At 33.8% G+C, this 13025-nt stretch overlaps 1 pseudogene; it reads left to right on the forward strand.

Moving 5' to 3' along the window:
* Positions 1-11249, forward strand: part of LOC107751794 (thioredoxin domain-containing protein 16-like) — a 12922-nt pseudogene extending 1673 nt beyond the window's left edge.
* Positions 11250-13025: the final 1776 nt, after the last annotated feature.

A 13025-nucleotide genomic window follows, 5' to 3' on the forward strand; every position in this document is an offset into this window, starting at 1 on the left:
GCATATTAGAATGATTTCTGAAGGATCATGTGACACTGGAGTAATGGCTGCTGAAAACTCAGCTTTACATCACAGAAATAAATAATATTTTAAAATATATTAAAATATATCAGCGTAATAATCAAGGAACTTTGCTGCCGTACCATGGGTGCAGCAGGCGCAATGATATTACACAACAATGATATACGGAACATTACCAGTGTTCCTTGATTATTACACCGGAATGAGAGTATAGTTCCTAGCCATATCGGCCTAGAAAATCACAACTTTTCATTTTCCGTCGGTCTTAGTACACGATGTAACTACAGAAGAGTCAAGTTTTAAATAGGAAAAATATTGAAACTCTTTGGTCATTTTTGAGCGAGATGCTAACGGTCTAATCAGATTCAATGATCTATGCTAAGCTGCAGCTAAAAGTGCTACCGCCAGACCCAGAGATCGGCTGAATGGATTCAAAAACGGTAAAACTCAACTGTTTAACTCTAGGGGAGTTGTAAAATGAGCCTATTTTCAAAAATAGTGGAGTGTTCCTTTAATATTTTCTGTTTTCACTTAAATTTTAGTTTAGATTCGTAATTTTGTTGTATGTTTTTTTTTTTTGGATTTTATCTTTTTAAAAACATGTCTTTGGTTTTATTTTTAAATATGTTTGTGTAGTTTTTATTAATTTTATTTATTAGTTTTAGTTTATTTATTTATTTAGTTTATTAAAATGAGAAATGTTGCCTTGTTGAATATATTGCTGTCCTTGGCAGGGTTGTTATAGTTAACTAAAACTATAAAATTTAATAACATTTTACATTTGTAACCACATTTTTTTGTTACTTGAAATAAAATAAAATAATATATAACTGAAATAAAATAAAATATAAAAAAAAATAAACTTATTTCAGTTAGCCATAGTTCATTTCAAGCAACGAAAAATGTGGTTACAAATTTAAAATCTAGTTTAATTTTATGGTTTTATTTAATCACAGTAACACTGCCAACTACCACAATATATTGACCATAAATTTCAATAATAGATATTTTTACATTTTGACTTAAATTATAACAAATTCTTCTACTTCTTGAGTGTCTCTCAAATTAATCTTCTGTTATCTATCACAGGGTTGTCGATCCGTCTTCCTCACAAACACAACTGTGGTTTCTGCACTGTGAAGGTGTATCCAGGCAGTCTGATCGGTGTCCCAGCACTCCCATGAAGAAACCACTCAACACCATCAACATACACACCTTCCTCCAGTTGATGGAAGCACCTCTACTGGTGAGAAAGCATCTTCAACTTCCTGTCGTTAATGCCAGATATAATGAAAAGAAGCTAGAATTCTGATTCTCATTTCAGTTCCATATTTGTTATGTTTGATTTTGGGCTTGTTGTGGACTTGGTTTCTGGCAGACAGAGGCGGTGGTGGACCCGCTGGAGGTAGATGTGGTTCATATGCACCCCGGTGTGCCCTGTGCTGTATCTGTTCTCTCAGCCTCAAACCCAGCACCTGGACTGGGCCACCGCTCAAACTCTCTCCCTGCAGCTCCGCGGGGAAGTTGGCATAGTGCTCATTCACAGGTACTGACGACGCAACAAAAACAACACTGCAATTCATATAACTTCAATATTCATGTAACAAGATTCCATGGGAAATAATGGGAAACACTTTACAATGGGCAGTTAGCTAAATCATTGGATATCATGAACTAAAAATGAATATTTTTTTATTCGATCTGTTTTATTACTCTTATTATTTTTATTATTTATATAGCCTTTTATTACTGTCTTAATCTTTTACATTATATATGTAGCCTATATTATTTAATATATTTTACATAAAAATATATAAAACCTTATATATACTATATAAGAGATATATTATACATAAAGTACATAAAACTAACCGGTCAGATGTTTGTTTTTTTTCGTAAAATTTTTAAAATTCTCTTTAATTTGATAAAAAATACAGTAAAATTGTGATATATTATGATTCAAAATAATTGTTTTCTATTTGAATATATTTTAAAACATAATTTATTGTGAGATATTATTATGATTCGAAATAATTTTCTATTTAAATATATATATATATATATAAAAATATTCCTGTGATGCAAAGCTGAATTTTCAGCATCATTACTCCAGTCTTCAGTGTCATATGATCCTTCAGAAATCATTCTAATATTTTGATTTGGTGATGCAGAAACATTTCTTATTATTATCAATGTTGAAAACACGGCAAAATATATTATTAAGCTGTGCAATATTATATTAATTAACATTTGATTATGCTGCTTAATATTTTTGTGGAGAACGTGATACATTTTTGCAAGATTTTTTTCTTGCATATATAGTTAAAAAGAACACCATTTATTAGAAATGTTTTGTAGCAGTGTAAATGTCTTTACTGTCACGCTTGATCTGTTCAATGCATCCTCGCTGAATAAAAGTATTAATATACATCCAAACATGTTTATATACATTCTACAATAAATATAACTAATTATCATTTATAAATCAATTGACAAATTCATTTACCTTTGACTGATGTTAATATTTAAAAATGTGTACGTTAACAATGTTGTATAAAAAAGTATATATATGTTGTATTAAAAACAAGTGTATAAAAAAAGTAAACATTAACCAATATTAATAAAAACAAAAGTATTAATTATTGTTAGCCATGTTAACTGTCATATTAACTATAGTTGTTAATTGTCGTTACCAAATAAGGTTGGGTGGGTTTCTTGATTTTTATCCATCTGGATTTTGATATTTGATATTTGATATTATTGGTAATATTTCTTTTCCCATGCATCAGCTTAAACTCGTGCACAAGAGGAGTAGGGACATTTTTAAAGAAAGTCAATTGGGTCAGTTTTGATATAACCATACAGCATCCTATACACATCTCCAAATGACCTTCCACAGATCTTATTTTCAGTCAACACCGTATCTCCCTCTTGATCTTGATTAGTTTCTTTCTTTCCTTCATTTTTCAGGGACAGTCCGAGCGTGAAAACTCCCGAGCTGAAATACAACGCTGCTTACAGACTCCCACAGAAGGTCAGTTTAACCTTTGAATGTGTTTGTGATTATTTGAAAAAAAAAATCTGTTTTTAACAAAAGCTTTTCTCAACAGGATGTGAAATATTTTAACCTGAATAGCGCCAAAGAGGTTGTGAAACTTTTCAAAGAAGAACTTTTGCAAGAACACAAGTTAGAAAACGAAGAGGAAGATGAGGAACATTGGTCAGATCTTGGTAGGACGCCACCTATGCAGTCATTGCTAATTAGTACCATGGTTCCAATGGTTTTGAACTGGTTCTAAAGATCTTGTTGAATTTATGCAGATATTCTCGATGACGAGGTGTCCGAGTCTGTGTACAGAGACCGTGATCTTATGCTGGATCTGGAGTCTGTTATTGAACTCACTTCAGACACTTTTCAAACAACAGTCACACAGAATGATATCACAGTGGTGCTGTTCTATTTTAAATGTGAGTTTTACTTATTATATTATTATATTTTATGTATAAGACAAATCTACCCTGATATATCCACTTTTGTCCTCTAGGGGATGCTGTCTGTATGGCTATCATTCAGTCATATATAGAGGTGGCGGATGCACTTGAAGGTAAAAGCATTTCAATGATGAACAAAATTGCCAGAGAATGTAGAAATGTTGTAAATCGAGTTATGTTGTGTTTTTTTTTCTCTATTGATTCATTTGATGGAATCCATTTTCAGATAATATTAAAGAAATCTCTATATAATAAATTGTTTTGCTTTTACACTGGCCTCAAAAAGTGTTTGGACACTTAAGTCATTGCATTAGATAAAGCCAAGTGGAATCTGCAAACAAATGATTTTTCTCAGGACTAACATCCCTTTTCGGAGCCATTTTTGTAATGTTTTTTAACAGACTCGTCTGTGATTTTTAGTTGATATATGATATATTCCTCTATCCCTTATTTCCTCATCTTTATTTAAATAATTTGATTTAATGTAATTAATTAAACTAAAACATGGTCATTATTTACTCACCTTTATGTCAATGTGTATGACTTTTTTTTTTTGTAGGGAAAAAACATTTTAAACACGAACCCCACTCACTTTCATTAAATGGACAAAAAACAACAGACATTTTTCAAAATATCTTTTGTGTTCCACAAAAAGTCATATAGATAGATAGATAGAATGATAGATAGATAGATGTTTTATTTATTTATAATTTTATATTGTACAGTTTTTTTTGACTAATTATTTTACATTGAATATCATTGGATGTTCAACCAAAGGGGGCAACATTTTCACACCTCAAGATTGCATAATTAAAACTTCAAAGAAATTAAAATATCACTTTTGTGTCAGTTTTATCACCTGACAGCGCATGTTATGTTAAAAATGTGCACAAACTTCAGTCAGAGTGTCACAGACGTGTGTAATTAATATCAGCATATGTTAAAACCACATTTCTCTGTTTTCCCTTTCTTTATCATGTTCAGCTGTGAATGGGGTGCAGTTGGTGGCAGTAAACTGTGGAGAATGGACTGACATTTGCCGTGATCAGAACGTCACTTCCTTCCCCACCGTTCTGATCTACCAGCCCATGGCTGATGCTCAGCTCTATAGGGTGATGCTGGCAACCAAGAGCCTCCACAGGTTCATACTACTGTGAGGATTACGTCCTCTTTCCCACACAAGGTCAGATCCTCTGGGTGTGATTTAGTCTCTGTCATTCAGGATTAACCTTAAAGTGGGCTGTCTTTTTTAAATGAGAGGCCTGATGATTTAAGAGCGCATTTGCACCACACTGACCTTCTGTTATATTTTCTTATATGGCTGTGAGCTGATAAAGGCGAGTGTAGTGTTTGATCTGTAGAACTCCATAAAATAGTCTTTAATAATCTCAGTTGAACATTTCACACTTAATGTTTATTAATGAGTTACTTTTGTTCTTGCAGGAGTCTGGTCTCCAGTCCTGCCCATCTCTCCTCGTCTGCTGAGGTGATGTCGTTCTTGGAGGGAGATTTGTACAGTAAACATGTATATCTGACCCCTGTCAGAGTTCTGGGCCTTTTCAGTTCAACACATGACACGGGTAAGCCAAATTTTCCCAGGAATCACTGCTATGTGATAGATATATACATGGACAAACCTTAAAGGATGTTCATCATTGACTGTCATGTTACAACTCCATATTATATTATTTCTCCTGTGAGACACTTTTCTTTTTAGAATGTAATTTTTATTAGATGTTTTTTTCTTTTTTTAAGTTTTACCAGGAAAAAATTAGAATTTTCATCAAATAGTAAATTAATCTTATATTCACTAACATTCAAAGGTTTGGATTCTTTTATTTAGCAAGGATGCATAAAATGGACAAAAAAATGACAGTAAAAACTTTCGCATTGTTAAAAGTGTTTTTATTGAACGTTTTAAGTTTCCATTCATCAAATAATTGTGAACAAAAAAATGCATCATAATTTCCACAAACATATTTAACAGCAAAATTGTTTTTAACATTGATAATAATAAGTAATGTTTCTTGAGCGGCAAATCATCATATTACAGTAGAATGATTTCTGATGGGTCATGTGACATTGAAGACTTGAGTAATGGCTGCTGAAAATTCAGCTTTTCCACCACAGGAATAAATTACGTTTTAAAATATATTAAATTAGAAAAAATTATTTTAAATTGTAATAATATTTTGTAATATTACTGTATTTTTTAAAAACTTTTTTACGCAGCATGTATTGCATAACTTATGACATATGCACATGAACTTGTCAGTCATGTGCTTTTTATGTCTTAGGTGTAACTTCATTTGAAGAAGCTGCAAGACTCCTCAGAGGAGAGACAATTCTTGGGCTATTTGCCCACAAAGAGGCGGAGCAATGGTATCTGACAGTTTCGCCACAACTATTTTGATGATGTAATATACTTTAGATTATGCTTTGCATTCAAAGAAATTGTAAGTGTCTTAATAAGATGATACATGTGTAATGTAAGAAAGCGTTCCAGCTGACTGCTCTGTATTTGATCAGGGTGGAGGGACTGACAGTAAACCTGCCTGCTCTACTGGTGTCCCGTGGCCCTGGAGTTCCTTATGAGGTCTATTCTCTCCCATCATCCTCAGCAATGGACCTTGTCTCACTTATACAACGAGTGGAGCTGGATCGTTTTGTAAGTTGTTATGGGAACATAGTTGCAAATTTACCACAGTGTCCAAACACCATGCTTCACTGTTGCTCAATGGTACTTTATATTGGAATCACATGTGTTTTACTGGAGTTTAAGTAACATGAATTGACTGGCTCTCCACATTGACGTAGTTAACCGTGTTGTTATTGTACACTAAAACAAACTATTAAAATTGTTTTTATTAATTGTAATTTAAAAATACATATATTACTATAATAAATATTTGTTAGATATGTTGCCTTGACAACTAACTAAGATCAAATAAAATTCAGTTGAATGTCTAAATGTATCTAAAACTGAAATAAAAGTTATTATAAAAATGAAATTCTAAAATATTGTTATAAAAAATTAAAGCTACATTAAAATATAAAAAATAAAGCTAATAACAAAAAAAGTACTAAAACTAAAATTCAAATGAAAACTGAAAATATAAAAATAAAAGCTAATTCAAAATGAATAGTAATAAATAATATTAATAAATACTATAATAGTGTATACATAATATTTAACAAATAGTTAAGCTTTACTTATATAAAATACGATCTGAAGGACTTATTTTTTAACAATTTAAAGAATCTTTTATAGACTTTTATAGAAATTGTTTAAAAATTTTATAAAATATTTATATTTATTATAATTACTATTTGTTATATTGTTTAATGTTGAATCTATATCTGCCATGTAATGGCTTGTGAAGCTGATATGGCAATAAATTTAAATACAACAACAACAACATATAAAATAGGAAAGTGAAATAATTAATCCCTACACAGTTAGTGGGGAAAATACGCTGTGTCTCGAAATGCCATCTTATTGCAATAAAAGTCACTTTTTGTTCCTTTGCCAAAAACTCGCTCACTAATAAGATAAAAATATGTTTTTAAAGCCTGAACTGACCGTGGAGAATCTTCCCTGGTATTTGGAGCATGGGAAACCTTTGCTACTGATTTTTATCGGAAAGGAGGACAGTATGGAGAGTATGAAGGCTTTAGCAGAGATAAAGCAACCGCTGAGCTCTGGACAGCTGGATTCCTGCCATGTTGGATCCATTTGTGGGGAACATAATCTGTTAGACACGTCAGATCAAAATGCATTCACTTTAAGCAAACCCTTTGTTATTTGTCATCTATGGGGTTTCATTGTTTTAGAGGTCGGACACCTGTTGGGAGGACTATCCTGGAGAAGTATCTTGGCTTTGTACCTCCACTTCCTGCTTTGGTGATGTCATGGTTTAAAATGGGAGGAGAGGTGTTCCTTTTTCCCCCAGAGCGCCCCCTAATGGCTAAGAACATCCTGCAGTGGACTCATGATGTGGAAAACAGACTGGAACAACCAGCAGGTGAGTCCCGGTAGCTTTTAATTAGAGGATTTCGATCCAGAAAACATAAATTTGGTTCAGATTTCAGCCCTAACCAGGTGCAATAAAGTGAATGAAGTAAAAAGCAATCACGTTTTCGTGCCAAGACAGTCAACAACATTTCTGGACAGATAACCTCACTTGCATGCTTGCGCTACATATTTGAAATACAGCGCAAAATGTTCGGCTTGTCGAGGTGAATTGTGCTGTTTTGACCTCAATGTATGGTTTATGTATATTGAAATATCGGAAATGTGTTTAAAAATCATATCACTGTAATTGAAAAAAATTATATTGCTATATACATATTGATATCTGATATATGAATTATTGTCCAGCCCAAATTTGAAGACATCAAATATGTCCTTGTAATTGTTGGCAATGTCTGTTACGTGGCCACAGTTCCATGAATCAGTCATCGCACACCCCTGCCCTGACAAAGCTGGCACAAAGTACTCCCGACACTCACCAATGTTTATGAGATCACACCCTATCCATTCAGAACCTCATCAACACTTTTGCCCTAATACAATCACTATTGTTGCCTGTGGTAAAAAAACAAACAAAAAAACAGGCCCAGTCACTCTGATCCAGCACTCAGCTCAGTTGATACCTTCCCAAAAAGCGCTCTCACTCGCACGTCCCCAAAGACACGCCACTCCATTCCGCTGATGGTCTCAAAGCGGGTCTTGCTTTTGTTAGCATCAAAACTTGAACTGGATTTATACCCACTTCTCAGCATCTCCATCTGCTTCCTGTGAAGCTGAGAGGAAACTGTATCCCTTAATTGTGTCTGATTGTTACAAGTTATTTCCCTGAAACCTTCTGCTGGACTCCTGGGGCCTGGGGACATTTTTGGCAGCTTTTTGCACTTCCGAAAAAAAATCCGTCTGTCGGTTAAAATGTGTTTTATGAGGATGGATGAAGCACTTTATCCATCGCAATATATTTATTAAATTTCATAAGTCAGTGAGATGCAGAGCAAATACAATTGTCTACACATCATCTGAATTTTATCCATGAAGCATTAGAGTAATTATAATGAAATGTCCTTTGTATTGCTGTTAAAAGAGCCATAGTATACGTGCCTGTTTTGTGACTCTTGGTACTAGGAAAACACAATAGTTGTTTCCTTTTGTGATGCAAAGCTGAATTTTCAGCAGCCATTACTCCGCTCTTCAGAGTCACATGATCCTTCAGAAATGATTCTAATAGGCTGGTTTGGTGCTCGAGAAACATTAAGTATTATTAATGTTGAAAACAGTTGTGCTGCTTAATATTTTGAACTTCTTAAACTTTTGAATGGTAGTTTATATTATGGAGTGGAGCTGTTATAAGGGTGATGGCTAAGTGGTTGTTTACTGGTCCAAGTCGAAAGAGTCCCTCTGTTATTCAGGACTCTAGATATGGCTTGGGTCCCTCTTCAGTGTAAAGTCTTTGACATTTTTTGCCTGTTTTATAGTCCACCAGCTGAACACATCTTTGGAAAAAGTACTGTAATATCAGGCCTTTTGTTAACAAACCGCACGATTTGAGGTATGATAAAAACTGTAAACCTCTGACTGTAAGTAGGAGCAATATTACCGTATTGTCCCGAATATAAGACGATGTTTTTTTCTTGGAAATACATCTGAAAAAACGCGGTCGTCTTATATTCGGGCCAATACGGTAATAGTGATGCTTGTCTTAGCAAACACCACTAAAATATGTTTAAAACCAATATCATTCTCATTTCTGAAATAATTCCAAGGACCCAGATGTCCGCTTTTCCTGTAATTTAAGCAACCAGCATTGTTTGGTCGGTTACTATGCATTTCGTCAGAGCGGCAAAACATTTCAGCCTGCTGATTAATCCCACCACACCACAGACATTAGTGGTAGCAGAAGACTCTCGGCATCAGTGATTTATGAGAAGAGGAGTGCTAGTGGTCTCAGTCATCCAGTGTTTTACAGTTAATAGCACATCTGTTGATCCACATTCCTAGATTATGATACAAGCTGATTTTTTTTTTTTTATCAAAAACCATGCTGTTCCATGTCTTATCAAAGTTCAATATAGACACTACCATTCAAAACTTCTGAAGGATCATGTGACACTGAAGACTGGAGTAATGATGCTGAAAATCATCACAGGAATAAATTACGTTCTAAAATATATTCAAATAGAAAACAAATATTTTAATTGGTACTAATATTTCACAATATTACTGTTTTTACTGTTTTTCATCAAACAAATGTAGTCTCGGTGAGCATAGGATACTTTCAAAAACACATCTATCTATCCATCAGATGCTTTGATCCAAAATTTACTTTGAAGAAGAAAAAAGTGTTTAAAGTTAATTTGGAACATTAACAACTCGAAGAAAAACTGCTGGACTCTTCCAGTTATGCTTTTTCTAGGCATCAGGGGTGCACAGGTTTTTATCAGTGTGCTGGCATTTTTAAAAAATCTATATCCATGAAATAGCCTGCAATTATTTATTTTGGATGGAAGGAAACTCTGAGATCTACACTTATTTTTCACACCCCTTGAGTAATGTCTATAAGCCTATTTTAGTGGAGACTGCAGAGCCAATATTTCTTCCACCACTTTTGCTGTGTGTCAGATTGTTGTGTAGTATTAATTCCCATGACACTATAAAACTATATTATTTAAAAAAAAAAAATTTTTTTGTTGTTGTTGTGACTTACTATTATTTAAGCAACCCTTTTCTGTTGAAGTTCACACTACCATTAAAACGTTAAGGGTGGTAAGATTTTTTTTATGTTTTTCAAAGAAATCTTTTATGTTCAACAAGGCTGCATTTATTTGAAAAATACAGTAGAAGCAGTGATATTGTGAAATATTACAATTTCAAATAACTGTTAGAATGAATTTTAAAATGTAATTTATTTCTGTGATTGCAAAGCTAAATTTTCACATGATCCTTGTCACATTGTCCTTCATAAATCATATTAATATGCTGACTGGGTGCTCATGAAACAATCTTACTTGCTCCAAACTTGGACCAATAGGAAGTTTAGAGTACATTTTGATCTAAATTTTTGATCCATTTAATGTCTCTTTTTGGACTGTGCATGGTGAATTCATAGATGTTGTTTTTTTTTACCAATACTTACAATCAAATGACTAACCCTTAGTGTTTAATGAAAAATATTTGCATTCACGGTTTATACATTTTTTATTATAGCATGCAGCTATGCTATAAAAAAAGCTAGATTTACATAGTTTCCACACCAAGACATCTGGAATCACTTGTCAATCTCCATTAGTAAACTCCTCTACTTCAGATTTCCAGGTACCAAGCATCATTTACTCCCCAAGTGCTGTTCTTTTGTAGCATGTACACAGAGTAATTAGTGTTTACTCAAGTTACGCTCGCTGTTCTTCATCATGAAACAACGAGTTTGACAGACGTCACGAACAACAACATTCTCTGTTTTTTTTTCTTTCTTCACTGTTGTTCTTTTAGGCTTGATCCCAGATGGGAAATGGGGCCTTCCTGCACCATTCTTTGACTTTTTGCAATAATGGACCAAGAAGCACCGACTTACGCAGCTCAGAAGGGTCCTAACATGAAGACTGGGGGCAGGGAAGACCACAGAGAGCAGAAGCATGTGACCATAAACCAAAGACGAACTCCACATCCATCACCAAACCCCCAAGCACCTCGCCAGCACTCCGAACTATAAAGTCAAGTCCTCTAATGGCACAGAAGGTTATGTAAGCAATTCACATGACTGCTTGACATCTGTTAGATTTCACATTATGTGCTATTTGCAGAAATGTGTGAACATCAGAACGTCAGTATTGCACATGTTCCAACTTATTTTTCACAAATCGAATGGACTTTTCCAAATTAAATCAAACTAGTTTACATTTTAGTGCTGTAACTTTATATACACTGAATGTGATATTTAAAACCTGAAAAAGGTCTACACAAATGCATTTATTTATCCAAAGCATATATAAATGTTTTTGAGAGACGATATTATTCTGATTCTTACAGTGCCTGTTTGGTAATGTTTTTATACAAATACAGAGCTTCACATATGGATGACATTTGTAAATTTGTACATTGTCTTTTGTTGCAGTCATGGAAGAACAGCAGCTGAGTTTTTTTTTTTTTTTTTACCATATCATGCTGCTTTCATGGTGGAAAGACTAACGTCAAACCTGAAAGAGGCTGCATCTTGGGTTGAGTGCATTGTTAAAGTTAATTAGCGTCACATTTAACAAGGGAAGAACTACTTTTTAATTCAAACCAAAGTTACTAATCAAGCCCCCCGTCTTTTGTGTGCTGCTGGGATCTGTGTCCAGTATTTAAACCCTAATGCAGATGTTTTTGGGGACATATTAAATAACAATTTTTGGGAAATGCAATTCGATCCTAATATGTGGTTGGTTGCACGTGCGTTTTCATATGAGCACAGATGTTCATATATATATACACTCACCCATGTGAAGGTCATTATATAGGATAAGCCTGCATGGAAACTCCATAAGCATACGGTCATACAGACTTCTGTTTACAGTATCTGTGCTACGTCCTCTCATGAGCTCTCTGACTTCTACAATGTACATCATTTCAGAAATTAAGCAAAATGTTGATTTAATAAAAAGTTGAGTCTCACTTGAGTGTTTATATTTTCCGAAACCTAGTAAGGCTTTTTCAAATTTTTCAATCTCAATCAATCAAATTTTTCTTTAATTCATACACAGTCTTGGTTGAAAGTTTTCTCAGAGCTTGTTGATTGCCTTTGGCTTATTTCTCAGTAGAGAAAATCATCATAATTTTGCATTTCTGTCTTTTAACCACTTTATCAGATGCAGTTTATGTTCTTTCAGCTAGTCAATGAATAGCACGCACAGGATTGTGGGTCTGAATAGACATGATGTTACATAAACACTGCATTTGGATTTTATTATGACAGTTTAAAATCACTTTTCTATTTCAATATAATTTAAAATGTAATTTATTTCTGTGATGCAAAGCTGAATTTTCAGCATCATTACTCCAGTCTTCAGTGTCACATGATCCTTCAGAAATCATTCAATATGCTGGTTTGCTTCTCAGGAAAAAGCTCTAGAAAAATTTCTTATTATCAATGTTGAAAACTGAGGTGATGCTTAATGTTTTTGTGAAAACAGTGACACATTCTTTTCCAGGGTTCTTTGATTTTGACTTAATTAAAAAATAACCCCAAACAGTAGTGTGTGTATTCAGGAAAGCAGTCGTTTTGGCTTTGTCTGTTTCTGGCAGTCCAGTTATATAGTCAAATCTACTGGTTTGCTTCTCAGGAAAAAGCTCTAGAAAAATTTCTTATTATCAATGTTGAAAACTGTGGTGCTGCTTAATGTTTTTGTGAAAACAGTGACACATTCTTTTCCAGGGTTCTTTGATTTTGACTTAATTAAAAAATAACCCCAAACAGTAGTGTGTGTATTCAGGAAAGCAGTCGTTTTGG

This window comes from Sinocyclocheilus rhinocerous, unplaced genomic scaffold (genome assembly GCF_001515625.1).
Source record: "Sinocyclocheilus rhinocerous isolate Xijiao unplaced genomic scaffold, SAMN03320098_v1.1 scaffold993, whole genome shotgun sequence".
Lineage (NCBI taxonomy): Eukaryota > Metazoa > Chordata > Actinopteri > Cypriniformes > Cyprinidae > Sinocyclocheilus > Sinocyclocheilus rhinocerous.